Here is a 24,322-nt window from a genome sequence, read left to right on the forward strand (position 1 = left end):
TTGGTCTTCTCAGCTCAGTTACAAAGAAATGCAAAATAAAAAAGCTGGACGGATTTTATTGAAAAAGGCAAGAAAAGCTGTATCTAAAGGACAAATGGAACAAAGATAAGGCTGACTGGGGAATACTTTGCTTGCCAGTTTCATTACACTTTACTTCTTTATGCAACCAACTACTGAAATTCAATATATGAACAGGAATGGCACATGTTCATGTTATGACATAAACCCCTTTGATTTATGTAGTATACTTATCTGGTGTGGTCTTTTTTTCTCTCTCCAGCTCTTTTCCCATTTTTTTAAGCATTCTACATGACATGTTTTTGTTGTTTTGTGCCCTGCTCCCCAATATTGCGATAGTACAGTTACCATTTCATAGTCCATAAAATTGTTCATATCCTTCAAATTATATATAACTCAACGCACAAAGAAAATTAGCACACTGATTTCTTGCCCTTGATATAATTTAATAAACAATCAGAAAGTTAACTTACCTAAATGAGTAGTGTGAAATTCTGGTCCTACTCAAGTCAATGGCAAAACTCAGTTTGACTTAATAGGGCCAGGATTTCACCCATAGTATATAAGCTGATATTTAATGTCTTCTGGTAGCAGAATCTTGACGTATAGTTCCATTCTGTAGTGGCCACATATCTGTAGATATTTTTACATATGCTAAATTCCTCAGCACCAAGGCAAATATTTGAAATCAGAAATGTATCTCAAATAAAACATTAAGCTTTCATATACGATTATAGACACAGTATGTTCCTCACTAATTTGCCAGTACATCCTTCATTCTAATGATGCAAACACAATGTTTGGTTAAAGAGTTTCTTTTCTGTAACCTGATGCTCACAACCAAAAACATAAAGACTATTACAGGAGTACCAAACATCTGATGACATAAACACTACAATATCCCTACTAGAGTCACCAAATTTAACCCTCCATGAAAGAGGGATTGAAACAGTTGAATCTTTGGACGTTACTCACTGTAGTCATAATTCTTGGCTATTATTACATCCTCTTGGGTCTGCAAACCCAGAGAAATGTAAAACCCTGAGGTCTTAGCTGATGTGATCACAAGAACACTTCTTATGAACGCAAAACCACCAGGGGACAAGTCTATTAATGCAAAGTGCACAGAGAGCTACAAAAGCTCACTACCCCCCTCATCACTGACTTTCACTGTTGAGAAGATAAACAAGACCTTCTCACTTACAAACGCTGGGAAAGATGCAAGACTTGAGGGCATCTTTCCAGTATTTATTAAAACCCTGTAGCCAAGGTACAGAAATGGGGGTAGCACTGTTCTCCTATATCGTTCCTCAGGGATTCTCCCACAATCTGGTGTGAGGCTATGACCATTGCCAAGCCCAGGAACATTACTGAATGAACAAGTTGGTTTCCAGCCAAGTCAAAGATGCACTGGCCAAGTATTAGTCTTAACAATACGCACATAGGTGGGATTCCAGTGAAAACTCAAGATTGGGGCAGCTCTCTTAGACATATCTACCACCTATGGCCCTTCTGAAAGCCAGCAAAATTATCCGACACAATGCAATGATAAAATTCTTCTCTGAAGTTCTGACCAATCATAAGTTTCATGTTTTTCTTGCTGACCAGATTCAGCAGACCATGTACTCTCAATGATGGTTTACCATAGGGATCAGTCCCACCACCAATTTGGTTAACATCTATATTAGTGACCTTCCTTGTACATCACCATGGAAATTTGCTTATGCTGATGAGATTGTGTGATTGTGCAGTCAGAACAATTTGCTAACAAGGACTTTAAACCATGGAAGGATATTTCTTAAGCTGAAACTAAAATGAAAATCCCACCAAGAGTCATGTCAGCATTTCATTTAAGTAATCCAAAGGCTATGACAGAACAGCATGTGGACTTCTGTTGCCAACAGATAAAACACAATCCCACCCTGAATTATCTTGGTGTGACAACAGACGAAGCCTCACATACCACTGACACATGACGAAATAAAGATTAATGTAAACCTCATTCAAAAACAAACAGGAAAAACATGGGAAGCTGATAAAAATAAAACCCTATGAACCTCTTCACTGGTCCTTGTTTAATCTACTACAGATACTGCTCATCCATCCAGACACATAGCTCCCACATGTCACTCATTGATTCTCATCTTACCACCACCAGGAGAATCAGTACATAAAAACATGAGAACATAAGAATGGCCATGCTGAGTCAGACCAATGGTCCATCAAGTACATAAAAAGTAGTTATAAGGAGGAGGGAGAAAAATTGTTCTTCTTAACCTTGGAGGATAGGACAAGAAGCAATAGGTTTACATTGCAGCAAGGTTTAGGTTGGACATTAGGAAAAACTTCCTAGTTGTCAAGGTGGTTAAGCATGGGAATAAATTGCCTAGGGAAGTTGTGGAATCTCCATCAGTGGAGATTTTTAAGAGCAGGTTAGACAAACACCTGTCAGGAATGGTCTAGATCAGTGGTGGGCAACCTGCAGCCCACAATCTGATTGTGGGCCTCAAGACATTTTGCTGACATTGACCATCCGCAGGCACAGCCCCCTGCAGCTCCCGGGGGCCGCGGTTTGCCGTTCCTGATGAATGGGAGCTGTGGGAAGCGGACCTATCCTCAATTAATGTATAGTTCTTTTATGAACCCAATTATTCTTGTGGCCTTCACAGCATGCCCTGGAAACAAGTCCCACAGGTTGACCGTGCTTTGTGTGAAGAAGTACTTCCTTATGTTAGTTTATGCCAATAAATTTCATTGTGTGACCCCTGGGTTGTGTGTTACGTTAAGGAATAAACAACACTTCCTTATTCACTTTCTCCACACCACTCATGATTTTATAGACCTCTATCATATCTTCCCACCGCCAGCCATCACTTTTCCAACCTGAACAGTCCCAGTCTTTTTAATCTCTCCTCATATGGAAGCTTTTTAATCTCTCCTCATATGGAAGCTGTTCCAAACCCCTAATAATTTTCATTTCCCTTCTCTGGACATTTTCCAATTCTAATATATCTTTATTGAGATGGGGTGACCAGAACTGCACAAAATATTTAACATGTAGGGGTACTATGGATTTATATAGTTGCATTATGATGTTCTTTGTCTAATTATCTACCCCTTTCCCAATGGTTGCTGTTAGCCTTTTTGCCTGCTATTTCACATTGAGTGGATGTTTTCAGAGAACTATCTACAATGACTCCAAGATCTCTTTCCTGAATTGTAACAGCTAATTTAGACCTCATCATTTTGTATGTATGACTGGGATTATATTTTCCAGTGTACATTACTTTGCACTTATCAACATTGAATTTCATCTGCTATTTTCTTGCCCAGTCACCCAATTTTGTGAGATCCCTTTGTGATTTTTCGCAGTCTGCTTTGGACCTAACTATCCTGTGTAATTTTGTATCATCTGAAAACTTTGCCATCTCACTGTTTACCACCTTTTCCAGATCATTTATGAATGTACTGAACAACACTGGTCCCAGTATAGATCTCTAGGGGCCCCTGCTATTTACCTCTCCACACTGTGAAAACTGACCATTTATTCCTACCCTTTGTTTGCTATCTTGATCCATGAGAGGAACTTCCCTCTAGCCCACCACTCCTTACTTTGCTTAAAAGCCTTCAGTGAGGAACTTTGCTTTCTGCAAGTCCAAGTACACGATATCCACTGGATCACCCATGTCCACATGTTTGTTAACACAAAGCGTGATTTCCCTGTACAAAAGCCATGTTGACTTTTCCCCAACATACCGTGTTCATCTATGTGTATGATAATTTTGTTCTTTATTATAGTTTCAACCAATTTGCCTGATACTGAAGTTAAGCTTACTAGCCTGTTATTGCCAGGATTGCCTCTGGAGACTTTTTTAAAAATCAGCATCACATTAGCTATCCACCAGTCATCTGGTACAGAGGCTGTTTTCAGCAATAGGTTACATATCACAATGAGAGCTGCAATTTCATATTTGAGTTCTTTCAGAACTTTTGGGTGAATACCATCTGGTTCTGATGACATATTGCTGTTAAAATGTATCAGTGTGTTCCAAAACCTCCTCTACTGACTCCTCAAATCCTCAGATTTGTCACTTAAAAAGAATGGCTCAGATGTAGGAATTTTCTGACATCATCTGCAGTGAAGACTGATTCAAAGTAAAATTACAGTAAATCACATGGTACAGTAAAAACACCACCACAACCATAGCTTCCCATACTGCACACATCCACTGACCCCAAATTCATCATGACAAGAGAATTTTTCTGGAGTCCAATTGTATCCAAGGAAATAAAGATCTGTCAATACATGAAGATCTAAATAACAAGCTGAGATTCAAACTCCAATCTAGAAAACTTTTTTGGTTTGCAGTGCAAGAGCTCAAAGAATCAGGATTTTCCCTGGAAGATCAATGGCAAGCAAAGGGGAAGGATACCAACATTCCATACAAACATCTCATCTGGGATCCAACTGAAGAACCCAGTGGCTCGCCCCTCCTGCCCCCGCCCAAAAAAATATTGTCCACTTTGAACCACATTCGCACATCACGTGGCAGATGTGCCTCTCTCTCCACAAATGGGAACTAAGACACTAACCCTATTTGCAACTGCAGAAACAGACTTCAAACTATGGAACATCTTGTCAACCAATGTTCCACATAATATCTTGGTGGAATCTCTGCTATCCACTTTGCAACACCTGAAACAATCAAATTGGATCATGAACTTAGACTTGAACATCTAACTTTGTTGTTTTTATGCCATATAAAAGATGACTCCTTTCCTTCTTATATGCTGGGCTGAAAAGAGAATTTGATTGATGCAGGTTAGTATCTGTGGTTCTGGCAAAACAAGTATTTCTTTAGGAGAGATCTGAATGGGCAAAGGGAGGAAATACGGCATATTCAGACTGAAACCATATAAGGCAGCATGCAACAAGACAAAGGCAAGAGAGGGAGGAAAGAAAAAAAGGACGGGGAACATTATGAGAAATGAGATGCAAGATATAGGCTACAACAGAGTTGTGCAGGGCCTTCAAGGTGAAGCTGAGCAGTTTAAACTTGATGTGGTGTGTAAGGGGGAGCCGGTGCAGCGATTCAAAGAAAAAAGTAACATGGTTATATCAATGGACAATAATCATTGCAGCAGCATTTTGGACAAACTAAAGCGGTAGGCATCAGAGACACATAAAAGGAAGAGGTTTGCAGTAATAAAGGAGGGAAATAATAAGGTCCTGGATAAGTGTTTTAGCCACTCAGATACAAAGAGTAGGGTTAAAGCCGCTAAATCTTAAAAAAGTGGTAAGACTTTTACCAACAAAATCACATTTCATTACCAGGTTTCAGAGTAACAGCCATGTTAATTTGTGCTGGAAATGGCCCAACTTGATTATCATACACATTGTAAGGAGAGTGATCACTTTAGATAAGCTATTACCAGCAGGAGAGTGGGGTGGGAGGAGGTATTTTTTTCATGCTTTGTGTGTATATAAAAAGATCTTCTACACTTTCCACAGTATGCATCCGATGAAGTGAGCTGTAGCTCACGAAAGCTTATGCTCAAATAAATTGGTTAGTCTCTAAGGTGCCACAAGTACTCCTTTTCTTATTTCATTACCAGTATCATGAACTAACCAATGACAAGAGCAAGTTTTATAATTATTGGCAAACCCCAAATTTAGAATTCGAATGGTTTTGCTTATTTTTCCTACTGTGACGGCAAATGAAATATAAATCCATAATGGTATTATAAAATGTCCTCACTGATCCCCTAAAAACGTCCCAGAGTTCTGTAACATAAACCTACACATATTAGCTGCCCTCAGCTTTGCTTCTTTACTGGTACAAGAGCTTTAACTACCGGCAATAACCAATTTCCTTAGGCATTATAAGCTTAAATAACACCTGACAGTACAAGTCATTGTGAACATGCCCACAGAGGAGTATGTATATGGCTAATGGACTCATGCAGGGCACTGGAGGATATGTTGAAGAGTATTTCTACTTAACACCTACTACTAGGGGAGGAAAGGGAAGTTTATTACAATGTAATGTGTGACATAAATATATATCAGTTGTCATTCTATGTGACATCAACTTTCATTTTACCTCAGGTTATTATTTAAGTAATAAATCCTAACAAGGTGAGCTTTATCATCCCACTGAGTCTTTCCAGGAGGTAAGGACACAAGGTGATAGCAAGAACGCTGGAAACATGATAATTCCTGACAGCTGCTGCTTGAGCACAAGTTAAATTGAACAGTTTATCTCAGCATAAAGATGTTATAAGGTTTTATGTTTAATTTAAAAAAATTAACATAAAACCCAGAGAAAGCAGAGTTAGGCAATCTTTCACAAACATGACATACTACAATCACTGTATAAGCTGGATTAGTACTTATTACCACACTACTAGAGAATTAAGCTGTTTTTAGACCACCAAAGAGCTTTAAATTGCAACTTTTGTTTCTGTAAGAGAAACCTATATTTAAAATGTCTGCTAAATTCAAATTAAGAGCTACATCATTAGCTTACCATCTCACAAAAAGTACATATAAACTGCTATTATGGTATTCTTATCCAAACCTATCAAGACTACAAACATGTTAATACATACAGTACATTTCTTTACATTATAACTACCGTACATACTACCCTGAAACCTGCAGCCAAGACCACCTTTCTTAAACAACCATCTGCTCTTAGTGATCACCCCAAAGTGTCCCAAGCATTTTGCAGTGTTTTAAATGACCACTTCTCCAACACAACCAGAATTAATCCCAAATATAGCAGCAACATCTCTTCAAAGACAGGCTGAACTGCTTTGGACTTCAGTGCCCAGTAAACACACACTCTACAAGCCCCCGTCCTGCATAGACATAAGCTTGTGCTTAACTTTAATCATGCAAGTAGCCCATTTGACATCAGTGGGACTACTTATGTGAATTAAGTTAAGCACATGCTTAGGTATTTGAAGGATCAGGGCCATGATTTGAGCACAGGATAATCTGAGTTCTGCACAGATCTGTCTATTAAATTTTTTATAGTAAAACACTGAAGAGCAGTAACATATAAAAAGCTTTACATTTTAATTTCACTTACATCTATAGTAACTCGCAAAATATTTTTATCAGCACAAAGGCGGATCCACTACCTTCAGTGTGGTAAAATAGAGGGTGTGTTGAAGAGGGAAGAAGGTGTGGCAGATTTAGAGCTCACAGCAGCAGCATAAAGCTCTCCTTAGCTGAGTGGAGATTCAAGTCCATACATCTTTTTTGCAAGATTGTGCAAAAAGTTTGTGATTGAAACACACAGCACTTAGGAAAATCAGTGTAGGCGCTATTAACTCTTCCCATATATGTATTATAATAGGTCTTACAATTTCATGATCCAGAATTATATCTGATCAGTACTTGTACAGGAAACCTCTAGGGAAAACCCAAGAAGGAATATTCTTTAGATGGTGCTATTTGAACCTATATTGATACATCCAAACTGCACGATGTTTAAGACACTGTGATGTTGGAGGTGCACTCTTTGGATAAGAGATTTGTCTTGAGATTTTTGACTTCCTGTACTAATTAAAAATCCCAGGACACTTTTCACAAGACTAGAGGTGATTACTGTATTCCACCCAAATTACGATTTAGATTATTATATTCTATCTCTAGATAAAATTCCTTCCTAAAATTTCAATTGGATGTGGTAAACAGCCTCACTTCCAATCCTAATGTGCTGTGTAAGTTCTACAGTTTTGAACATTCATACAGTTTTATCCCAAATATCATTGTATTTCATAATATATTTGACTGCAAGCTCTTTAAGGCAAGGATCATGGCTAGATGTGAATTTATACAGAACCCAGCACAGTGGGGCCCTGATCCTGAATTAGGGTTTATGCGTACTACTGCAAGTCAAATAAATAGTAACTGGTCAATGAGGCATACCATGAATGATGGTTATGTTTTTGTGACAGGACCCCCCAGTGGGAACTGGGGTACCACTGAGCCTGCCTGACCCACCAGCGTGGTCTCCCTTTACACTGTATTGCTGCGACAAGCCCTCAAGCCCCCTCCAGCACACATACAGGTAGGGACATACACAGCTACAACTACATACAGATTCTGAGATCAGCTCTGCATGGGAAGGCTTCAGTGAAGGAACTGCCCAGATACTCAAGTGCACACTCCCCTCTGGAGGGTAAATCCAAAAATTATACTGTCTTGCACTGCATAGAGATCTGTACAGCATACACTAATGAGATTTCCCTCCCACTCTCAATGTGGAGAGGAAATATACAACAGCTTTTAACCCCAACTTGTAACTTCCACACACTGGTTTGTGATAAAGCAAAAACAAATTTATTAACTACAAAAGTTAGATTTTACATGATTATAAGGGATAGCAAAGAGATCAAAGCAGATTACTAGCAAAAACGCAATCTAAGATTAATATACTACAGAGATTGGATACGAGTAGCAAATTCTCAACCAAAATGATGATTTAAACTGGCTGCAGGCTCTTAAAGGCAAGCTGTACTTGCTTGCAGCTTAAATCCCAGGTATTCCTTTCACAGGCTAGAAATCCCTCTAGCCTGGGTTCAGCTCTTCCCCCCAGTTCAGTCCTTGTTCTTCAGGTGTTTTCAAGAGTCTTCTTTGGGTGGGGAGTCAGTGAAGAGCCTCGACGATGTCACTCCCCTGCCTTAAATAGCTTTTGCATATGGCAAGAACCCTTTGTCTCCAAATTTGGTTCCCACGCCTTTCAGTGGAAAAACACTGGTATTCCAAGATGTAGTCCAGTACCAAGTGATCAGGTCACATGCCCCTGTAGTGTCATAGCAGCCACGACTTGGAAGCTGTCTGTAGCATCCTCAGGAAGGCTTCCCTGTGGGAGATGAACTTCTTCTAAGGCCTATTGTTTTCTCTAATGGCCCTTCCCAGCCAGTCATCTAGACTGACTGAATTCTGCCTAGTCTATGCATCTATTACAAATATTACACATTTGTAATAGATGCATAGACAGTATTCCTAAGTTCAGATACCAAAATGATACAAGCATACAAATAGGATAGTCATAGTCAGTAAATCATAGCCTTTTCAGGGACATCTCACATGACATATCTTGCATAAAATACATCATAGTTATGCCATAAGCATATCATAATAATATCTCTATGAAGAATATGGGGCACAGTTTTGTTATGAAATTATATTAACTATATCTAAATATTAGAGTAATTAATACTATTTTAAAGGGACAAATTTTGCACTGAGATCAGTGCGAACCAGCCCTTCAGGAAAGTAGGGGCAAGATTTGGATAGAGCAATGCGCATCATGGAGCTCAGCTCCTTGGTGACCTCTTGTACACCAGCATGCAAAATGTGAGATCAGAGAAAGGGCCAGAGAAATGTGGTAGTACACTCGTAACTGGATTCTCCCTGGGGAGCAAGTGTGTCAGGATGAACAAGTGGCTACTAGCCTCTGGGATGTAGCAGTGACTTCATATCTTTTAGGGACCACTCTTCCCTCCCTGCTTTACGGTCTCACTAAGTCACTATGAGACCAGACCAGCTACTCAGGTTCACATGGGCCTGAGGATTTGGATTCATGTTATCTTTTAAAATTAAACATTAATTGTACATCAAATATTCTTATTAATTAAATGTATACTAGATGAGGTATTTTGGTTTAATACCATATATAATTTGGATGTGATCTCTTCTAAAAGTTATATTTTTATGTGCATATATTGAGAATGCATAAATTACAATAAAACATAAAAAAGCTTTTCTGTTTTCCTTAAAACAACATGACTTTGAATTTCTGAACAATGATAAATACTAATAAATGATAATATATTTCAATATACAATATAATAAATAATAAATTAACTAATTTCTTTCCCATGTGGTATGTATTATTGTCAAGCAGGCTTATAGATATTATAAAATATATTCTATAAATTAAGGGCTTTTTAAAATACAGAAAGTAATTTGAAATGTTTACAAAAAATAATTGTCTTACTACTGTAATGTTCTTTATTTTTCAGAACAAGTCACAAGGTTGTCATCCCTTTCATCATAATTAGGTCATGTGTTTGTCATATTTATTTATTATGTACTTTCATAAATATTTACAAATATTAATTGTAAAGAAAAATATTTTTCTTGTTGTTGTAATTACTATACGTACATAGGAAAATATAAGTAGTAAATATTCATGATTCCTATTTGTTCATTTATTTTAAAGGGTTTTATTTTGTTTTTGTTTTTTTCATTATATGTGCAAAATATTTTAAATGCCCAATGCCTTTTTGATGTATTTGTTAAAATAATATTTTCTAGTATTATGCCCCATTGCTTGGTGTATTGGGAAATCTTGGTCCCATTAATACATGGGCCCGGGATACAGTTTCCAAAAGTAAGGAACTTCCTGTGTGGCAAACTCAAAAGGATTTCCTGTATATCATCCCTTCCATCCAACCAAATTTCCCATACATCAACCCCATCTCTATCTGAGCAAAATCCTGTCAGTCCCCTTCAGACTATTTTTGTTGGTTTTGGTGGTGGTGGTGGTCTTCCAGAACCACTGTTGCATGCCTAAAGAGGAATAGAGTAGAGAACTGGGATATGCATCTTCAGACACCTATCAAGGATAGGTTTCAGAGTAACAGCCGTGTTAGTCTGTATTCGCAAAAAGAAAAGGAGTACTTGTGGCACCTTAGAGCATAACCAATTTATTTGAGCATAAGCTTTCGTGAGCTACAGCTACATGCATCCGATGAAGTGAGCTGTAGCTCACGAAAGCTTATGCTCAAATAAATTGGTTAGTCTCTAAGGTGCCACAAGTACTCCTTTTCTTCTATCAAGGATATGCACTGTGGATGGGATTTTCAAAAGCACCCAGTGTTGAACTAAATGCTCCTATTAGAACTAAGGACAGGTCTACACTACAGCGCTATATCAGTATTACTATGTCGTTCAGGGGTGTGAAAAATGCACACTCCTGAGTGACATAATTATACCGACCTAACCCCCAGCGTAGACAGTGCTATGTTGATTGGAGGTGAATTAACTATGCCTATGGCATAGTAGCATCTTATCTAAAGTTCTACAGTGGTACAGCTGCGCCATTGTAGCACCGTGGGTGAAGACAAGCCCTTAAGGTAAGACTACTGTTGACTTCAATGGGAAACAAATTATGCTAATGGTGTGCACTATGAAAAATCTCACCCTTTAACAATTCAAGTGGACAGATAAATGTGCTCACTATTTTGTCTTTAGTCCCAGCTATTTGGGTTCAGTGAATGTTACTTCAGCGCCTCACCATAATATTTTCATACAATCAGATATAAAGCCAAGTTAAAGTTTAGCTCAGATTCCAATTTTAAGGGTCAGATCTTCAGCTAGTGCAAATCTACTAATTTCTGACACTGATTTACACAAGCTCTAAAATCTACAGCCCTAAATCTGTATTACACTTTTTATATGCCCTCTGATTCAAGAGACACTGAAAAAGGGTTTCAGACAACAGCTAACTAGATACATACTTTTTATTTAACTATAACATCAAGAAGTAAGCTTGAAATAGATTCTTTTAGAGATATGACTTCTATATTCAACAAAAGATTCTTTAAAGAATGCTTTCTCTGTTTTAGGTAACGGCACTGAAACATCCTGAATTTTACTAAGAGTATGGTAATAATTTTCTTCCTGATTTGTAATTATATTTGACTACAATTAATTACTAACAGATACACATTTTCACTTTAAGGGCAGATTGCTCACCATGAAATACATAATCTCCTCTGCTTCAATAAACAGAAAGGGTCAAGACCAAACAGATATAGCTGGGATGATGGAAGGGAAAAGCCATGGTTTCACAGCTTCTTCATCCCTTTCAGATACCTTAAAGAATAAATAATAATTAAGAAAATGTTCACAAAATACAGTGCAACATCTACAGGTGAGGACTCCCAGTAGGTGAAATTTAACCATTGGCAGAGGGCTTGTACAAGGCCCTCTGCACAATGAGGCGTAAGAGGAGCATTGTAAGAGGAGTGCAGAATGGGAAGCTAGTTCTACCTCTTCTTAGAATAGACGGGTGCATTGAGACAGGCCAGGGAAAAGACCACTGGGTGCATGATTTTAAAAATCCACAAATTCATCAAGAAAGAGTCTACAAAGGGCAGACACAGAGTGCCGAATAGTGCCTCTCTAATTTCTAGGCTCTACATTTCATCTAGTTCCCTATTTTTTCATGGTCAAATCTCACAGTGAACCAATTACATGGTTCTGGTTTGGGTTTACATAGTGGTCACTACAACCAGAAGTGGTATCGATGGCCTTTCTGGACCACAGCATCTGACTTCCCCAAAGACTTATCCCAGTGAACCAGGTTAAACTCAAAATGCAGCAAACAGCAGCAAAAACAGATCCCCCTCACCTCTAGCCCCCCCGCAAAAAGACTGTGCAAGTTTTATATGGGCAGTACAGAAACATCATAAAATCTAACAAGCCATGAGTTCATAAACATAGGGCAAATTCGGACCAAGGCTGATTCTCAATGTTTTTGCAGTTTTGCACAATTAAAACCATTACTCCATTTAAAGGACTAATACATTTTCTGCTTTTAGAGAAGAAGTTCTGCTTAAGAATCTCCTGTCGCATCTTGAATATTCTAAGAAAAGAAAAGGATCAGGACCTCAAGCACCTTATTAAGCAGTTTTACAATTCTGGTGTCACTCAAACATATCAGGTGAGTGATTGTTTCTTATGTCAGTTCTGCATCTTGATCTCCAAACACTATGTAGAAGTTTGAGGGTTGTTGCTGATAGGAGCACATTATTTTGTGAAAAATGTATTTCAAGTTTTTCTAATACTATGTTACTCTGAAATGAAATTTGAGCATCTAAAACCCTAAAGATAACTCAAATGCCTTTTAAAAAAATTTTGTGGCAGCTAACTCTTTTGTAGCTAATTTTCACAAATATTGGCACCCCTATGTGTCTACCCTAAAGGTTGTTACCCCTCCACAAGAATGGGCGTCTTAAGAAAAGCAGGATTCTCCCAAGAAAACTAACACAGTCCTTGAAAAACTGAGACTGTCACAAAACCTGAGCAGCTGGCAACTCTGTCACCATGAAGTATCCATATGGAAGACCGTGATGTGTCAAACTACCCAAAACGATTTTGGATAGTGTAGAAGATACAATAAATAATTCAGTATCTTCAACACTTTCAACAGCAGGTAGTAGATATGCTACCTGCTTCTGTGATGTGCCAAAATGTAACATGTGAGAGAGAGACAGAGAAAGAATGTGAGCATCTCCAAACTGTTTTCATGTGGATATATTGCTTGAGGAAGTTCTCTTTTTAGAGGCATATGATCGCTATCAGAAGTTTGTCAGTAACAGGCAACATTGCAGTGCATTAGAAAAGTATAGAAAAAAATCAGATATTAATGAAAATGCTTTCAATATATATGTGCACAAAACATAGCTGTAATAATTGAAAATCTATGTTACACATTATGGTGAGATTTTACACATGAAAATGCCAGGAAATTCAAAGTATGATTCCCCCTCAACTGTAATGAAGCCCCTTCATGCATATGTAATATTTGTTATTACTTCATAGAGTGATAACTTTTCTATCTTAATACATACTGTATAGTATATGCAATTGAAGTTGCAGTGGGAATCATAACTTTAAATGCCCTGATTTTTGTCAATGCAAAATCTCAACCATAAAGTTATATATAATATTTTACATTTATATCCTTTTTCATCACTTTTTAAACAGTAATCAAACATTAAAAATGATACAGGTTGGGATCTGAGAATAGAACTTGGCCCAGATCAAAAGTAAATCAATAAGGAATGTTATAATCTATATAAACTGTACATTATTATAATCATTGATTACTTGCAATCAAAATTTTTCAAACTTTGCAAAGTGCACAAAAATGACCAAACAAATTTTAACCAAACTTTCCAAAATATTTAATTTCATCCTGAAGGAAAATTTGTCCAGAATTAAGTATCTGGAAATGGGATCACACAATAAAAGTTCCTCCTCAGCTACATTAAATACATTTTGCATTGCTTTGAATCTATATATGCAACACACTTTTTAGTAAAAAGAAAAGGAGTATTTGTGGCACCTTAGAGACTAACAAATTTATATGAGCATAAGCTTTCGTGAGCTACAGCTCACTTCATTGGATGCATTCAGTGGAAAACACAGTGGGGAGATTTATATACACAGAGAACATGAAACAATGGGTGTTACCATACACACTGTAAGGAGAGTGATCAGATGAGGTGAGCTATTACCATCAGGAGAGTGGGGGGGAAAAACCTTTTGTAGTGATAATGAAGGTTGGCCATTTCCAGCAGTTGACAATAACGTCTGAGGAACAGCAGGAGGGGGCACCCAAAGTTCAGCCACCAGGTTTGCCGTGACATTATCGGGGATACTGTTCCTGATGGCTTGTAGTCCATCTTTGTGTGGAATGTTGGTGTAGAGGGCTTCTACAACCATAGTGCCCAGGATGGTGTTTTCAGGAAGATCACCAATGTATTGTAGTTTCCTCAGAAAGTCAGTGGTGTCTCGAAGATAGCTGGGAGTGCTGGTAGCGCAGGGCCTGAGGGGGGAGTCTACATAGCTAGACAATCCTGCTGTCAGGGTGCCAATGCCTGAGATGATGGGGCGTCCAGGATTTCCAGGTTTATGGATCTTGGGTAGCAGATAGAATACCCCTGGTCAGGGCTCCAGGGGTGTGTCTGTGCGGATTTGTTCTTGTGCTTTTTCAGGGAGTTTCTTGAGCAAATTGGTCTAGTTTCTTTTGGTAACCCTCAGTGGGATCATAGGGTAATGGTTTGTAGAAAGTGGTGTTGGAGAGCTGCCTAGCAGCCTCTTGTTCATATTCCGACCTATTCATGATGACGACAACACCTCCTTTGTCAGCCTTTTTGATTATGATGTCAGAGTTGTTTCTGAGGCTGTGGATGGCATTGTGTTCTGCACGGCTGAGGTTATGGGGCAAGTGATGCTGCTTTTCCACAATTTCAGCCCGTACACTTCGGCGGAAGAACTCTATGTAGAAGTCCAGTCTGTTGTTTTGACCTTCAGGAGGAATCCACCCAGAATCATTCTTTTTGTAGTGTTGGTAGGAAGGTCTCTGCAGGTTAGTATGTTGTTCAGAGGTGTGTTCGAAATATTCCTTGAGTCAGAGATGTCGAAAATAGGATTCTAGGTCACCACAGAACTGTATCATGTTCGTGGAGGTGGAGGGGCAGAAGGAGAGGCCCCAAGATAGGACAGATTCTTCTGCTGGGCTAAGAGTATAGTTGGATAGATTAACAATATTGCTGGGTGGGTTAAGGGAACCACTGTCGTGGTCCCTTGTGGCATGTAGTAGTTTAGACAGTTTAGTGTCCTTTTTCTTTTGTGGAGACAGTTCCCCAACCTGAAGCAAATACTCATCAGCAACCACACACCACACAACAGAACCACTAACCCAGGAACCTATCCTTGCAACACAGCCCGTTGCCAACTGTGTCCACATATCTATTCAGGGGACACCATCACAGGGCCTAATAACATCAGCCACACTATCAGAGGCTCATTCACCTGCACATCTACCAATGTGATATATGCCATCATGTGCCAGCAATGCCCCTCTGCCATGTACATTGGCCAAACTGGACAGTCTCTACATAAAAGAATCAATGAATGGACACAAATCAGACGTCAAGAATTATAACATTCTAAAACCAGTCGGAGAACACTTCAATCTCTTTGGTCACTCGATTACAGACCTAGACCTAAAAGTGGCAATTCTTCAACAAAAAAACTTCAAAAACAGCCTCCAACGAGAGACTGCTGAATTGGAATTAATTTGAAAACTGGATACAATTAACTTAGGCTTGAATAAAGACTGGGAGTGGATGGGTCATTACACAAAGTAAAACTATTTCCCCACGTTTATTCCTCCCTCCCGCCCCCTCCTGCTGTTCATCAGACGTTCTTGTCAACTGCTGGAAATGGCCCACCTTCATTATCACTACAAAAGGTTTTTTCTCCTCCGCTCTCCTGCTAGTAATAGCTCACTTTACCTGATCACTCTCGTTACAGTGTGTATGGTAACACCCATTGTTTCACGTTCTCTGTGTATATAAATCTCCCCACCGTATTTTCCACTGAATGCATCCGATGAAGTGAGCTGTAGCTCACGAAAGCTTATGCTCAAATAAATTTGTTCATCTCTAAGGTGCCACAAGTACTCCTTTTCTTTTTGCAGATACAGACTAACACGGCTGCTACTCTGACACTTTTTAGTGTAATCTATAGTAGTGGTTCTCAAACTAGGGCTGGCGCTTGTTCAGGGAAACCCCCTGGCGGGCCAGACTAATTTGTTTACTTGCCGCATCTGCAGGTTCGGCTGATTGCAGTTCCCACTGGCCGCGGTTCGCCGCTCCAAGCCAATGGGGGCTGCAGGAAGTGCGGCCAGCACATTCCTCGGCCCGCGCCGCTTTCCGCAGCCCCCATTGGTCTGAAGTGGCGAACCGCTGCCAGTGGGAGCCGCGATCGGCTGAACCTGTGGACGTGGCAGGTAAACAAACTGAACAAGCAGTGGCCCTAGTTTGAGAACCACTGATCTATAGAGACTGATCATTTTATCTCATGTGCTCTGGTAACATAAATCTCTAGCAACCCCACTGTCAAGGTTCCTCCCCCACTCTGAACTCTAGGGTACAGATGTGGGGACCTGCATGAAAAACCTCCTAAGCTTATCTTTACCAGCTTAGGTCAAAACTTCCCCAAGGTACAAAATATTACACCCGTTATCCTTGGAATGGCCGCTACCACCACCAAACTAATACTGGTTACTGGGGAAGAGCTGTTTGGACGAGTCTTTCCCCGCAAAATACTTCCCAAAACCTTGCACCCCACTTCCTGGACAAGGTTTGGTAAAAAGCCTCACCAATTTGCCTAGGTGACTACAGACCCAGACCCTTGGATCTTAAGAACAATGAACAATCCTCCCAACACTTGCACCCCCCCTCTCCTGGGAAATGTTGGATAAAAAGCCTCACCAATTTGCATAGGTGACCACAGACCCAAACCCTTGGATCTGAGAACAATGAAAAAGCATTCAGTTTTTTACAAGAAGACTTTTAATAAAAAATAGAAGTAAATAGAAATAAAGAAATCCCCCCTGTAAAATCAGGATGGTAGATATCTTACAGGGTAATTAGATTCCAAAACATAGAGAACCCCTCTAGGCAAAACCTTAAGTTACAAAAAAGATACACAGACAGAAATAGTTATTCTATTCAGCACAATTCTTTTCTCAGCCATTTAAAGAAATCATAATCTAACACATACCTAGCTAGATTACTTACTAAAAGTTCTAAGACTCCATTCCTGGTCTATCCCTGGCAGAAACCAGCATACCGACAGACACAGACCCTTTGTTTCTCTCCCTCCTCCCAGCTTTTGAAAGTATCTTGTCTCCTCATTGGTCATTTTGGTCAGGTGCCAGCGAGGTTACCTTTAGCTTCTTAACCCTTTACAGGTGAGAGGAGCTTTCCCCTGGCCAGGAGGGATTTCAAAGGGGTTTACCCTTCCCTTTATATTTATGACACCCACTAAGATAGAAAAAAGAGAGTGAGTATGAAAAGAAAGGCAGCTTGTTTTGCAACAACTGCTACATCTGGTGCTGCTGACACTGGGGATAGGGGACCAACCAGAAGGACAGAGAGTATCAGAGAAATACAGCAGAAGTTATGGAGGAAGAAGAGAGGTGCTAAATACATAAATCTGAAAGGTAAGAACTTTAATTCAGAAACCAAATGACCAAAGATTGCTCAAAGAAGAATACAGGCAGTCCTCGGACTTACGACACAATTGGTTCCTGAAAATTGCGCTGTGAGTCAAAACGTTGTAACTCGGAACCGCAATACATTCCATTGTGGGACCAAGCATAGTAAAGTCGAAACCAATTCGAATCAGGGGGTCATTTCAGAAACGTCGTAAGTGCTGTTCATTGTAAGTCGAACATCGTAAAGTCGAGGACTGCCTGTACAGCAAGTGTTAGTCTCAAAAGAAAGACTGCTAACTTAAAATGTATGAATACATTGAATCCTTTCAAAGTTTTTAAAAATATTAACCTGTTATTTAATTTTTCTCTAATTCATGGTTAAAAATCCAACAAGATTGATAGAGAATACTTTATCTACATTAGTATGCAATATACATTTACCATATGGATGGATGAGCTAGTTTAAAAAAATAATCCCCCAAATCTTTCACCCATTTCTAGAACCTGACTCAAGCCAAACCTTTCATAAGTTCTAAAATATATGGAATCTCTTTCTCTCTCTCTCTCTCTTTTTTTTTTTTTTTTTTTTTTTGCATATTCCCTTGCAATTCTTCCACTTAGACAAAAAAGAAACCAGACATGCCAAAATATCACAAGAAAGGTTGTTCTCACAGCACTTCTGGCACAGATTGGAAATGGTAGTGCTTTGAATTTTGTTCCTGTTACATTTTCAACCCAATTTGCTGAGAAAGCAAACTAAAGCTCAGCTTTGGAACATTTTGAGATTTGCCCATTCTGTAAATAATAATTAGTACTTGTATAATGTTTTTAAACTTCTATGTGTTTTACAAACAAATATTTATTCCAACATCCCTGAGAGGTAGATACAATACAGTGGATGTCCTTAAGCTGTTCCCTTTTAATTTGTTGCCATTAAATAAGGCATTAAAAGAACTATTTTATATATAAGGGAATATCAGCTCATATTTTTAATGCCTTACTTAACAGTAAAAGGACACATTTAAAGTGTGCTCACTGTCAGCATTATTATCTTCATTTCACATATGCACAACTTGAGGCTCAGGTATTAAGTGGCTAGTTTACAGCCACAGAGGGAATCAGTACTCTGATTAGAACTCAGAATTTCCTGTATTCCAGTCCAGTGCTCAAACCATAATACCATGCCTATGTTTTATCAATAACCACTGTTCAATTCATCTGTAATTTTAGAAGGATCTATATGTGGCTATTCATCCATGTATTTATATGTCCCTAATCATCATAGAATCTGAATGCTTTCTTGAATCAGACACGATGGGCAAGGTAATATCCTTTAGTGGAGCAACTTCTGTTGATCGAAGAGTTAAGTTTTCAAACTACACAGAGCTCTTCTTCAGATCTGGTATACAGGACATTCAGTCTGTAACTTTAAGGCCACAGCAACTCAATATCTCATGTCTTCAGATTTCTTATATTATTTTTTGCTTTTGTTCTACCTCACTCTAATATATATCTATGAAGTAGTAATATCCTAACTTGAACTATTTGAAACTATGACCATGACAACTGTTGAAGATATTTAATTTGCTGTATCAAAAGAATGAATGAGTCTTTTCCATTTTGAAAAAAGATCACAGGAAGCTGATGGAACTGTTTAGTTGCCAACTTCTACTACCCATAAAAACTGAATAGTGTTAATGAGATATTTTTGATCACATTCTCCAAACAACAGTTTTTCCAACCATGCCTTGGAAATGCATACAGTATCATTTTAAGGTGTCTTGAAAAGCAAATCTTTGTCAAGATGTTTGTCAAGGTGACTGGAGATAATCTTTGGAAAGTGTGATGATCCTTTTTTAAAAACTCTGGACAATCGGTAACTCTAAGACTGTATGGGATTAATTTTCTCTCTACATCTTTAGTATATTTTCTGGAAGAAAGCAAATAAATTTACTGCAGAATTCAAGACCTTTATAAAATCTTGAGCTCTAAGGGACAGATATTTACGGGATCTCTACTTTATTTCCTCGCTCTTAAATATAAAAACAATTAACAAGCTACATTAAATTATTATAAATGAAAAAGTGACAATTCCTTTCTGTTTTTTCTGTAATCTGTTGTATCTGGATATCACAGCATTTGGCGATATGTTTCGCAATATCTAGGGACGAGTAGGTAGTTTCAGTATTATCTTGCCTTGCTTCTTCATATTCTTAATATTACTTTAAATTAGGTGTGTGTGTTAGAAGTATAAATGTATGCTCAGCAGGTCAACAACAGGCTACCATGCAGGAGTTCTGAATTTGAAGGATATTGCTATGTTACAATGAAATCAGTGTAGGAGAAATATCATGGTGAAGGTTCAGGAAAATAATATTTCATGAGTCACTGGCCCAAGAAACAACACTACCTTTAGACAAGGCCATGGGGACTAGAAAGAATTAGAAATGAGGAACACATATTTTAGGGTCATTTGAGTATCATCAAGAAGATAAGAAGAAAAGTGGGGAGGGAGAAACAGGAATGTGGGCTGCACAGCCATACTATCTGCTGACACTGCTATGATTAAAAAAGGTCAGTTGCCATTTTTATCTCATTTTACAAAAACATAATCCATATTGTACCCTGATATTGCAGTATGTCTGATATTGTATGCGACCTTATTAGTTTGAGGCCTCTGCAACACCTGTGGCCCAGCAGAGTGACTTGATCACCAAGTGACAGCCTCAACTTTAAATAGCTTATATATATTTTTTAATTTAGAACCCGAGCCTGAAGTCAGTTAAAAGACTTACATTCACTTCAGTGGCCTTTGGATCAGACCCTTAATTAAGATGGAAAATGGGATTTGGTTGAGGTAAAAAAATTAAGGTTTAAAACAAATTTGTATTTCTAATTCAGAAGGAGATTGGAGAACAAATTCTAATCTTAAGAGACATAATGCTATTCACCACATATCTCTAAAAATCTATACACAGCATCATACTCAAGATATATGATTATGTTTGCCACACACCTGAGATGAGGAAATACATGAAGCAGGAAATTACATGAAGAGAAAGGACCTAGTAACTGCAATCCTGTGATGAGTTCAGGATCTCGCTTTCATTTTTTAAAACTGTGCATCTAGCCCTACTTAGTGAAGAAAACCTTGTCAACATGATCCAAGTATACCCAGTGCTGAGAAGACTCTCTGCATTTGCAGATACACTGAAACCAACAGCTCTGAGAGGTATAAACTGCCCAATTCCTTTTACAGGTTGTTAATCTGGTTCTTTGAGGGCCCAAAACAACATCACAGAATGGGACTGTGTGTGAGAGGGGTCCAAAGAGGAGTGGTGGTGGACCCCCATCAAAGGTTCTTGCATAGGCAGCCCCCTACTACCCTAAGAAAGGACAGGGTCATGGTATGATGTGTGGTGGGGCAGGGAGGAGGGGTGGAATGTCATGGCACAGCCACTGTGTGGGGAGTTGTCTAAAACCCCAGATCACCATAATCCTGGTGCTGACCCGAGGTACACAATACAATAAAGGAAAGGAATGAACTTACTTTAACAAACTGTTTGAAAAGAAATCTTATTCTAAACAAGAGACCATGGACTGAGTTTAAAGGAAAGGAGCAAACTAGTCTGCAAGACATGAAAATAGAATTTCACAGAATTACACACATGATTAAATCATGAAGCAAACTGCCAAAGGTATCAATAGGAAAAAAAGTAACAAACATCTGTTCAAAGATAGTTGGGCAGGATTTGAAGAAAGATGAATCAGAAAGAACACCCAATAGGAAATGTGTATTATAATTCATGACCCTGCAAACCTTACTAATGATAGATGTCCTTACTCAGTGGGGCAAAGTGTGTGAGTAATGATTACTCACAATAAAGTTTACAGGTTCAGGTCCTAGACACACTTTTCTCAACCTTCTGTTGTGTGTTGCACCTAACTAATAGGTTTTAAAAAAAATGGTAAAATTGAAAAAGGAAATCATGTTTCTAGACTCCCTCTTAAGACTGCCACTCTAACCACAGTCACCTGTGCCCATACAAATGGTGACAAGCAGCAGTGGAAATGACTGTTTTTAATTTATTTTAATTGTTCACTCTTCATTGATTTTGATTCTAATGTAAGAAAATAAGTTATATCTCAATGTTTTTTCCTTACTCTAATTGTCCTCATACATTTTCTGCATATTGAATTCAACCCTGTTTCACAAACAATAATCAAATCAAGTTAAAAAACAAAAAAGAAAACTTAAACCAACATAACTTCTTCTTTGCTGCCACTGCATATACTGAATCCAATAAATGTGCAACTATTGAATTAAATTGATAAACTTTTAATAAAGACCCCCTCAATAGCACTGAAAAAACTATGACACAATATTTTTTACAAAATATTATAAAATTAAAGCTGTTTTAAAAAGTCTAAACAAAAAACAGAAAATGCTTTAAGCAAACTTCCCTCCACCCACACCCATACATGGAGGGCCCAATAATCTTGCCTGCGTAGAAAAATGAAAGAAAACATATGATACATACATTTTGGCATACCTGAGTTTTAAAACAATGTTTTCCCTTCTGAGTTAAGTATGACATATATTTAATGTAATGTGCGTCCATCTATTTCCTCACTATTAAAACTTGCTGCAGGTGTTATTAATAAAATAAATTTTATTTTTAAAAAGGATGCTATTCTATAAGCTTTGAAGCTCACACATAGTCTAACTTAACCCAGCTTTAGCTCATCTGGTCTTTAAATGACTCCTTTCATGTGGTCAGCCCACGAGCCATACGTACTGCCATTCAATCACCCCACTGTACATCGTCAGTGTGAGGATGATTTGCATGATTTGCATTTCCTGTAGCGTTTGAGCTTCAATGAGCTCTAAGCACCACATACAAAAGAAACCACCGCCAAGTAATGCAAAGATTTTAGTTAAACCAGATGAGACTATTTTAGTCAAAAACAAAAAACAAAAAAAGAGAGAGAGAGAGTCTCAGGGATATCCTGTTAAATAAGGATTTATTGGTAGGGACTCTGAACCTGAGATGAGTAGTTACATATAAAAGATAAAAGTCATATAAATTCCTTAATAAATCTGGCCCAGCAGAAAGGTTACATGTCAGAAGATAATGCACTGAACTAGAATATTCCATATTCTTCTTCCTGTTCCTCAGATTTTGGCTTCACACTGTGTTATTACTATAATTATTTCATAGGACATACATGGGTTCAGTTAATTTAACTATGTATGGTAGGAAAAATAATTTAAGTCTAAATTAAACTAAACCTATTGATTGCTTGTAAAGTTTTTCCATCTGAAAGAAATCTTGTATTTTAATCACAAATGATCAATAAAAGCTGGAGGACAAAGAACTGTTATAGAAATGGCAATATAGCGGGCTCAGTGAGTAAGTACTAAAGTGAAAAAAAAAAAGTATCAGAACCTAGTCTACATGAAAAACAGAGACAGATGGGGAGACAGACCTATATGGTGCTACAAATAGATGAATATCTTGTAAGGATTTCAACAAATGTTGTAAGATTCAGTCAAAATTTCAAAAAAGTACACATTTGCTTATTGTGCTCCTAACTATTTAAGTTCACCTGAAATGCAACCTACAGCATATGTATGAAATATTTCACCAATGTTAACTTTTGACAAGTATAGCAAAATTACAATGCATCCCTAAAAACATCATCACTACATAAGCCATTTTCCAAAGATCATTTTGCCTGAAATGCTTTCAGGCAATGGTACAATAAAACCAGAGGAACAAGATTTGAGAAATGCTTCAAAAAATTTATGTCAGTGCCCCAAGTACCCAAATTAAAATTATGGGTGCTTCCTCTAGCCTTGCTATATGTAGTATCATATTGTATAGCACACATCTCTCCATACTGGTTAACATAGTCAATCACTATTTAGACTAATATATGGTACTATGCCAGTTCAATTGACTGCATCCTACCAGCAAATCAGTAACCATCACATATGCCCTATCACAGTCTAAAAGACATTCTGGTAAGGCACTGAAATCAGCATATTATTATGTTTAAATCTCCCATACCTATTATTTTCACATGAAACTTATTTTAAAAAGCTGTGTTTTAATTTGTCTATATTATTTTAAACAACAAGCAATAGGACTGGCATAAATTACTGAAGATTAAAATTTTGCCCTTGGATACACATGTACAAACCCCACTTACTCCAGTGTGATCTGAGGGGAGACATTCAAGAGAAGAATTTGATCCTATATGTACTTTCTATTTTGTGGTTTCAAAATTTAGAAAGAGAAATTATTACTATGTTAAATAAAATTATTTTTATTTTTTCCCTTAGAATTTCCTTGCATAATGAGTTAACGCCCATTTTTTAAGGACAACTAATCTTAGTATAAAGAAAAGGAGTACTTGTGGCACCTTAGAGACTAACCAATTTATTTGAGCATAAGCTTTTGTGAGCTACAGCT

The 24,322-nt window shown here is 38.0% G+C and overlaps 1 protein-coding gene across 11 annotated transcripts in view; it reads right to left on the reverse strand.

Moving 5' to 3' along the window:
- The window catches only part of QTMAN (queuosine-tRNA mannosyltransferase), a 364,313-nt gene that overhangs the window by 234,808 nt on the left and 105,183 nt on the right, over nucleotides 1-24,322 (reverse strand). The window lies entirely within an intron of this gene.

The sequence above is a fragment of the Caretta caretta genome, chromosome 11 (assembly GCF_965140235.1).
Source record: "Caretta caretta isolate rCarCar2 chromosome 11, rCarCar1.hap1, whole genome shotgun sequence".
Taxonomy (NCBI): domain Eukaryota; kingdom Metazoa; phylum Chordata; order Testudines; family Cheloniidae; genus Caretta; species Caretta caretta.